The 9,598-nt window shown below is 40.9% G+C and overlaps 1 pseudogene; it reads left to right on the top strand.

Moving 5' to 3' along the window:
* The first annotated feature begins 292 nt into the window (after positions 1-292).
* Positions 293-1,362, top strand: LOC115970061 (annotated as a pseudogene).
* The last annotated feature ends 8,236 nt before the right edge of the window (positions 1,363-9,598 follow it).

The raw sequence follows: 9,598 nt of genomic DNA, 5'->3' as shown, positions 1-9,598 counted from the left end.
TTTTATAATCATTTGCCGACCCTCAACCAACAGTCAAATGGTATCTAGAACTAGAATCATCTTACATGGGCAATATTTATAACACCAGCAGTCTAGCAGCCGGCCAATTGCCTTTTATGTGTTCCAAACTTGCCTGAATTAAACTATTAAAGTAAACCAATTCACACTCACCAATGCAACAACTTTTAACTTATATATATATATATCTTCCCAAGTGAAAGTCAAACACATAGCAAATTCCATCCTTGGTTCCTTACACAGCTATATTACAGTTACTCAACAATTTAAGCAAAAAGCTCATCACAAAGCTAGAGAGTTCGCCATGTCAAGTCAAACTGCTCCCTCAAATCCCACCGTTGATCCCTACCAACACCTCCAAATCGCCCTCAATCCCGACGGCACGATCACACGCCTCCGAGAAGTCCCGAACACTCCAACCACACCTGATCCTAGCCACCCCACTCCAGTTCTCTCCAAAGACATCCCTCTAAACCAATTAAACAACACCTGGATTAGAATATTCCTACCCAGAGAAGCACTTGACCATAACTCCTCCACTAAATTGCCTCTCATAGTTTACTTCCACGGAGGAGGGTTCATCCTTTACAATGCAGCCTCATCAATTTCCCATGATCATTGTGCCAACATGGAAATTGACCTCCACGTCATCATCGTATCCGTGGAGTACCGCCTCGCCCCAGAGCACCGGCTGCCGGCGGCTTATGATGATGCTATGGAAGCGTTACACTGGATCAAAACCACCCCAGATGATTGGCTAAGAGATTACGCTGATTTATCTAACACGTTTATTATGGGTGGTAGTGCTGGTGGTAACATAGCCTACCATGCAGGATTACAAGCAGCCACAGAAATCGATAAACTTGAGCCTTTGGTGATCAGAGGGTTGATATTGCATCAACCATACTTTGGTGGGTCCTAAATGACTCAATCAGAATTGAGGGACAATGATCCAATTTTTCCACTAAGTGTTTGTGATCTAATGTGGGAATTGTCATTACCAATTGCTGACCGCAACCATGAGTATTGCAATCCAAAGATTGGAGATGGGCCTCAACTTCTGGAAAAGATCAAGCTGCTTCTGGAAGGTCTTGGTGGTTGGCTGTGATGGAGACATACTGTTTGAACATCAAATTGAGCTGGTAAAACTTATGAGAGAAAAGGGTGTGTCAGTGGTGAGCCAATTTGGTGAGGGGGGTTATCGTGGGATAAATATGGTTGAGCCTACCAAAACTAAGGCACTCCATGTGGTCCTTAAAAATTTCATTTTATCTTCATTGGTTGCCTAGGAAGAATTGGTGGTGTGTGTGTGTGTGTGTCACTATGTTGGTTTGCGATGTTATCTTGTGCATATATTTTAATAGAATAGTCCACATGTGAAAAGTCTTGCACAAAGAATAACGTTGTAATGTTGTTGATGTGATTAATGCTATGTTGTTATACGTATTGAAAAGTTGTTGTTTTGGCTTTGATGCCATTAAATCATAAATGAAACATCATTTTCATAATTATTGTTTTCCATCTTCTCTGTTAAAAACAAATAATACTAAAAATACCACTATTTTACAAAAAGTTTTACAAACTACTAATGTAGTGAGTGATTATTGGTAATTGAAAAAATAATATTAATAGTGGGTCTAGATAAAACCAATAAAAGGTTGGGCATATCAACTTTTATAAAAATGTTATAAAATAATTTGTGTATGTAAAATTACTTATTAAAAAAACCATTAATTATTGGCATGGGGTTATGATGTATGGGGTGTTCTATGTGTAAAAAGTGGAATAATTTTTTTTTGGGGGAAAAAAGTGGAATAATTGAATTAAAAGTTAGAACCACATTTTATTAATAATAATAATAAAAATTTCCATCTTTTTATATATATGCTCTACCATATATATAATCTTTGAAAATAAATAATGATACTTAAGAAACACAAAAACTTTAATGAAAATTTAATTTTTGTGCTTTATAGTCATCTACACATCAAATATCTTTCAAAAAAAAAAAAACATCAAAATATTCACAATACTATACATAAAAAATAAAAAAGAATACCTGTTAGGATATATATATATATATATATATGTGTGTGTGTGTGTGTGTGTGTGTGTGTGTGTGTGTGTGTGTCTAAAGAGAACAATTGAGTTATTGATCTTAATATTTGAGAAATAATGAGAGTATATATAATTAGCTCAATAGATAAAGTCTATTGTGAAAATGTGAAAATGTGTGAATAACAATTTCAACTAATAAAGTCTTTGCATGATAAAAAGTAATCATTACAGAGATAATAAAAAGTAATCATCATGAAGAGACATAAGTTGAAATTCTATTTTATATATCTTGAAATTCTATTTTATATATCTTATATATCTTAAGAAAACAATTATTTGTTCTAAATTAAACAATTGCTAAATATTATCCCTTAATTTGAGGAATTATATCATAAAAATAATATAAAAATAATTTATTAATTATTTGTTCTTAAAATATTGATAATATACTTTTAGTTGAAGTATAAGTCAAAACACGGATTTTTTAAGAAAGAAAACTTGGGTTGTTGTTTGGGATTAAAGTTTATAATTTTTTATAATAGACTTTTAGTTTGAATAGAATTTAAATTTGTTGAAGTTTAAATGATAAAGTTTTACCTAAATTAAACAATTGTTAAATATTATCCCTTAATTTGAGGAAATATATCCTAAAAAATAATATAAAATTAATTTACTAATTAGTGAGAGTAACCACTTGGCGCAATCATGACTTCTAAACTCAACTTTTATTGTATAATACTAGTATTATGCCCATGCCACGGCTTAATCAAAATTTATATGTAAATAATTTTTTTTATTAATTTACTTAAAATAAATGAATATTTTACTTTTAAGTTACATAATGAATGCATGTTGTGTGAAACTAAGTGTAAGGACACGATTTTGTAACGAACCTAAATAGTATTGGGTTCGCACGTAAAAGGCCCGGACAATATGATTTTTAGAGCGTGGGTGTAAAGAACTAGGTTAACTGTGGTCTCTCCCCAAAAGATTCACTCTCCAGAACGTTAAAGGTTTAAAGTTGGTACAATGAACGTTTTTCTTTAGTGACTAGTGCAACTCTCTTTCTCTTCCCTTCCTTTCTTCCTTTTTTCTTTATGTCTGTTCTTCTCTTTTCTTTTTCTGTTCCGCTCCCCTTCCTTCATGCTCTTCTTTTAGTTTATATACTCCCATTTGCGCTCCATCCTTACCGCACACGTGTAGGTTGGGTCCGGAGGATTTCTTTCTGTCCCATCTCGCACCTCCTGGAACTTCCTATGGGCAGCTGTAAGGTTGCTTCCTTACTGTTCAGGTATCACCTCCACATTAATGCGGTCAGAGAGTTGGTTGAGAGGTCATTAATGTGGAGGCAGCTGTAGTTACAGATATTTGTTTGCCTTATCTCTTTCATCCTTAATCGGTTACTCTTATCCTTTACGGTGACCTAATTCTGAGATCTGATCGCAGTGAGACCACGTCCCGATCGTCCTCGGACGCGATCGTCCTCGGACGCATACTGCCGAGGAGTATGGTGTCCTCGGACGGGTACACGTCCTTGGATGGGCCACGGGCCCAACAATCCTGAATCAGTTCTGAACCCTATGGGCCCATTAATCGAACGGTCCCCACAATAGCCCCTCAAAATCCTACTTTTTGACTCCTCGGGCAAAAATGTGGATTTTGACGTCATAAGCCTGCACCTGTGCGCATTTTGGGGCATGCCCCTGACGCTTCAGCACCCCGATTTTGGCAGCATTAAATTCTGAAAACTCTCTTGTTTCCCACGTTCGACGGTGAGATCTAAATCAGATGGCAGGGGGCTTCTCTTGTTTTGTGAGCGGGAATTTCACCGCTCACAATCCTCACATGACTATAAAGGCGCTCCCTAATTAAACCTGCACCTTACCCTTGATGATTACGTGGTTCCAAAGCCTTATACATTGAATCTGCCCTCTTCTAGTCTTCACTATTCTCCTGGCGACTACAAATAATCGTGCGTTGTCCGAGGTCCTTCTTTCAAACCTGTAAGTCCTCTTGAAGTTTTTACCATTTTTGTTTAAAGCCAAAAAGTCTTTTCTACTAAGTTTTTTAGAAAAATGGGGAAACAGAAGAATCCCTTTCGATGTCTTGTTGACTCCGAGGAGGGTATTAGAGACTTCCGTTCTAAGTACAAGATCCCCCCAATGGTAGGGATGAGGTATGCAACCCAAGGGGAGTGGGTTGATGCCAGGCAAACTGGGGAAGTAGTTATCCCCATGATCGCCTTTATTGAGGGTGGGATGACTATCCCCATGGGTAGTATCACTAAGGGTTACCTCAACTTCTTTAGGCTATCCCCTACTCAATGTGCTCCCAATATGTTTAGGGTCCTGGGAAGTGTAGACGCTCTGAATCAGAGAATGGATCTAAAACTAACCCATCACGACGTGAATTAGGTGTACAGCCTTCACCGCCTAGCTGACTAGGACTATTATCTCAAGTAGAGATATCCTGAAGTAAGGCTAATTCAATGCCTCCCCACTTCAAATAAAAACCTAAAAGAGGATTTCCTTATTTTTTCTGGGGAATGGCATGATGGTCTACCTTGCCCGACCGTAGAGGGAACACCAGGTGGGTGCGAAGTTATAGACCTATGCTATTTAGCTCGCGAACACATTTTACTTACCTTTATTATTTTCGTGTCTTACAACTTTAACTTTAGAATCAACGATTTTGCAGATAGACGCTACACGAAGCCCAATCTCAGATTAGTCAATAAAGCGAGCCTAGACAGGTTATTGAAAACTGAAATATACGTGAACGAGGCTGATGGTCAGCTACGGGCAGCACATTTAATTCTTGGCTACACCTCTCTTTCTTTTGGCTTTCAAGCGCCGAAGTGCGTGATTAGGGCACGCGATCCTCGGCTTCGCCGTATCAGTGTTGCCTACGAAGGGTTTATTGTTCTAGAGGGTATTCCACTTCCCAAATACACACCTCGCACAGAGCCTCTTTTCGTGGCCAGCGTCTCGGCGGGACCTTCTTCACCCTCACCTTCCCTCAAGAAAAAGGGAACCAATAGGGGAAGGAAAAGGGGAAAAGAGGAGGAAACCGTTGTAACAGTATCTGAATCCGCGGACGATTTCGGGATTTTCAATCAGCCCACAAGCCCCGATGAAAATCCTGACGAGATGGGGATACAAAGGAAACCCCAGAAAAGCTTGATGGAGCTGATGGAAGGTCCACCGGGAAAGTCCGCACCTGCCAAAATAATACCATCCCAGGCTTCATCTCTTCCAGCCAGGTCTCCTCCTCCAGCTCCTCGCCACCCTCCTCGATCATCTCCGCAACCAGCGCCGACCAGCGCTGCCGAGCAGGAAAAACGCAGGGAACGGAAGGGCAAGGAGGTGGCAGATGCGAGCAAGTCTCATCCCACTCGAGAGGAGGATGTCCAACGAGCTGTAAAGCAGCAGAAAACCAGGCACCCCGTTACGCGGGATCAAGAGAAATCCGATTCCCCACGTCCTGGGTCACAAGCGTGGCTGTCAGTTCCTATGCTGGGCGGGGAGCCCCTGCAAGATGATGCCTCTATAAGGGACCTTAACGGTGGCATTGGGTGTCATGTAGCCTCGGCCATAGAGGAGGCCTTATTGCTCCCAAAAGATATGGCTGAGATAAAGAGTATGAGGAAGAATCAAATCATCCTCAACAACAAACGATACTTGGGCATGGTGAGAATCTGTCTTTTACACTGTTTCATTCTATGACTGTTACTTACTAATGCGTACTTTTCATGAACTATAATGCTAACTCCCCCCCCCCCATTTTTTACAGATCATCCAAAATACTTTCAAGCTAGATGAGATGCTCAATGCTTGCTCCAATCAGCTAGATGGTGAAAGGAAAAAAAGGGTAATGGCTGTACAGACCTTGTCCAAATCTGAGCAGGATTTAGTCGACGCAAGGAAAAAACTACAGGTCGAAGAAGAAGCTCGTAAGAGTGCTGAATCGACATCAGAAAGCTACCAGAAGCAGGCCGAGGAACAAGCAAAGCTTCTGCGCGAGGCGAATGCCGAGCTGAAGAAGACTCAGGAGCAAGTTCTTGTTCTTAAGAAGCATCTAGAAGAAACTCAGAAGCTAAGGGAGCAAGCTGAAAAGCTCAGAGAACAAGCCGAGAAAGCGAAAATCAAGTCCGAACAGGCAATGAATGAAGCCGAGCAGAAGGGCTACGAAATTGGGATAACTGAAACTGAGAAAACTTTAAGTGCCGAGGTTCCGGAGGTGTGCCGCATCTACTGCGCGAGAACCTGGAGCGAGGCTCTTAACCGTGCTGGGGTTGAGGCCTCATCTGAGCTACGTAAGCCAGAGAACGTATATTACCCCGAAGCGATACGCTCCTCAACTCCTCAACCATACCAGGTTGATACTCCTTCCCCAGCTATTAATCCTAACGAGGAGGTTTTGCCTCGCAATTCCCCTTCAGGAGCTTCTCCAAACAAATCCACCACTGCGTCGAAGGCAGAGACGGCCTCACAGGGTTTTCAACAAGAATTGGACTCCACAGTTCTATCAACTGGGGGCATTACCAATTGAAAGTAAAAAAGTAGAAACTGTTTTGTAACTTTAAATAGACACTTAATAGAGGACTTTTTTACTCACTTTCTTATCATTCTGACGGCTCCAAGTTACCTTTATACTCATTTACTTTGTCGTCGTAATTTTGTATGGGTTCATTTCAACCACCTTTTTCATTGCACGCCAATCTTGCGCTCGAAGCTCTCTCTTTCTGACTCCTTAATGAATGTTCATAGGGCATTATTTTCATCAAGTTTTATGATTTAGAGAACTCATCACAACTCTATTATCATTTAATAATTCAATACACAACTTAGAAGGTCCATTTCTACCGAGTTTACGGTCCGAGGATTTGGCATAACATAATTTCTGTTTAACAATACAGTATGAATGATAGGATGTTAATTTCCAATAAGTTGGCGATCCGAGGACCTGGCATAACTTAGTTTCTATTTAACAATACAGTATGAATGATAGGATGTTAATTTCCACTAAGTTGGCGATCCGAGGACCTGGCATAACTTAGTTTCTGTTTAACAATTCAGTATGAATGATAGGATGTTAATTTCCATTAAGTTGGCAATCCGAGGACCTGGCATAACTTAGTTTCTGTTTAACAATTCAGTATGAATGATAGGATATTAATTTCCACTAAGCTTGCGATCCGAGAACTTGGCATAACTTAGTTTTTGTTTAACAATTCAGTATGATAGGATGTTAATTTCCACTAGGTTTGCAATCCGAGGACCTGGCATAACTTAGTTTCTGTTTAACAATTCAGTATGATAGGATGTTAATTTCCACTAGGTTTGCGATCTGAGGACCTGACATAACTTAGTTTCTGTTTAACAATTCAGTATGATAGGATGTTAATTTCCACTAGGTTTGCGATCCGAGGACCTGGCATAATTTAGTTTCTGTTTAACAATTCAGTATGATAGGATGTTAATTTCCACTAGGTTTGCGATCCGAGGACCTGGCATAACTTAGCTTCTGTTTAACAATTCAGTATGATAGGATGTTAATTTCCACTAGATTTGCGATCCGAGGACCTGGCATAACTTAGCTTCTGTTTAACAATTCAGTATGATATGATAGGATGCAAGGTTTACAGGATGCATAATTGACGTAAATTAAAAGAGAATATTTGAATTGAAACTTCTTTACTAATAATAATACCTTCTGAGATTATTTACATTCCAAGGATGGAGTACAGATTTTTCATCTAGGTCCTCTAGATATTAAGCCCCTATTCCTGTTACAGAAGTAATCCGATATGGTCCCTCCCAATTGGGTCCCAGTTTTCCCCAATTTGGATTCTTAGTGGCCCCCAGGACTTTTCTCAGCACCAGATCTCCTATGGCTAACGGCCTCATCCTCACATTGCTATCGTAGCCCTACTTGAGTTTGTGCTGATAGTAAGCTAGCCGAACCATCGCGCTCTCCCTTCGCTCTTCAATCAGGTCTAAACTTTTTTCCAACATCGCATCATTATTACTCGAAGAGAATGCACTGGTTTTTAATGTTGGGAATCCAGTTTCTAGGGGAATGACGGCTTCGGCCCTATAGGTCATGGAGAAGGGAGTTTCCCCCGTCGAACGTCGGGGTGTTGTACGATACGTCCAAAGCACATGTGGCAGTTCTTCCACCCATTTTCCTTTCGCGTCATCCAGTCTCTTCTTAAACCCATTGACAATGACTTTGTTAACAGCTTCAGCCTGCCCATTGCCTTGCGGATAAGCTAGAGTGGAATATCTGTTTCTTATTCCCAGTTCTGAACAATATTTCCTAAAGGCATTGCTATCGAACTGGAGCCCGTTGTCTGAAACAAGAGCTCGTGAGATTCCAAATCGCGTAACAATGTTCTTCCAGACAAACTTCTTCACGTCTACGTCCCTGATGTTCGCCAAGGGCTCAGCTTCAACCCATTTAGTAAAGTAGTCTGTGCCGACCAGCAGGTACTTCTTGTTTCCTATGGCTTTAGGAAAAGGGCCGACAATGTCCAGCCCCCATTGTGCAAAAGGCCAAGGGCTTGAGAGAGGGTTAAGAACTCCCCCCGGTTGGTGGATATTCAGAGCATATCTTTGACACTGATCGCATTTCTTAACGTATTTCTGCGCTTCTTTTTGCATATTCGGCCACCAATAACCTTGCGTTAGTGCTCGGCATGATAGGGACCTTCCCCCTGTATGGCTCCTTGTGGTATGAGTGGTATGTATACTCCCCTCCCGGAATTCCCTCCGTTCGGGACTCCTTCGAGGACCACCATGCTGAGAGCCCCTTGACTTCGCCTGATGCAGGTTGACATCATCCTGATGCAGCCCCGCTGCGGGATGAGGTAGTTCCACTCCTTCCATCGAAAACGTTGTATCAGAGGTTGTACACACTAACACAAACTCTTCCCACAGACGGCGCCAATTGTAAGGACACGATTTTGTAACGAACCTAAATAGTATTAGGTTCGCACGTAAAATGCCTGGACAATATGATTTTTAGAGCGTGGGTGTAAAGAACTAGGTTAACTGTGGTCTCTCCCCAAAAGATTCACTCTCCAGAACGTTAAACGTTTAAAGTTGGTACAATGAACGTTTTTCTTTAGTGACTAGTGCAACTCTCTTTCTCCTCCCTTCCTTTCTTCCTTTTTTCTTTATGTCTGTTCTTCTCTTTTCTTTTTCTGTTCCGCTCCCCTTCCTTCATGCTCTTCTTTTAGTTTATATAATCCCCTTTGCGCTCCATCCTTACCGCACACGTGTAGGTTGGGTCCGGAGGATTTCTTTCTGTCCCATCTGGTACCTCCTGGAACTTCCTATGAGCAGCTGTAAGGCTGCTTCCTTACTGTTCAGGTATCACCTCCACATTAATGCGGCCAGAGAGTTGGTTGAGAGGTCATTAATGCGGAGGTAGCTGTAGTTACAGATATTTGTTTGCCTTATCTCTTTCATCCTTAGTCGGTTACTTTTATCCTTTACGGTGACCTAATTCTGAGATC

This window comes from Quercus lobata, chromosome 12, assembly GCF_001633185.2.
Source record: "Quercus lobata isolate SW786 chromosome 12, ValleyOak3.0 Primary Assembly, whole genome shotgun sequence".
Classification (NCBI taxonomy): Eukaryota; Viridiplantae; Streptophyta; class Magnoliopsida; order Fagales; family Fagaceae; genus Quercus; species Quercus lobata.
The sequence above is the reverse complement of the archived record's forward strand: the minus strand, read 5'-3'. Positions and strand labels throughout refer to the sequence as shown.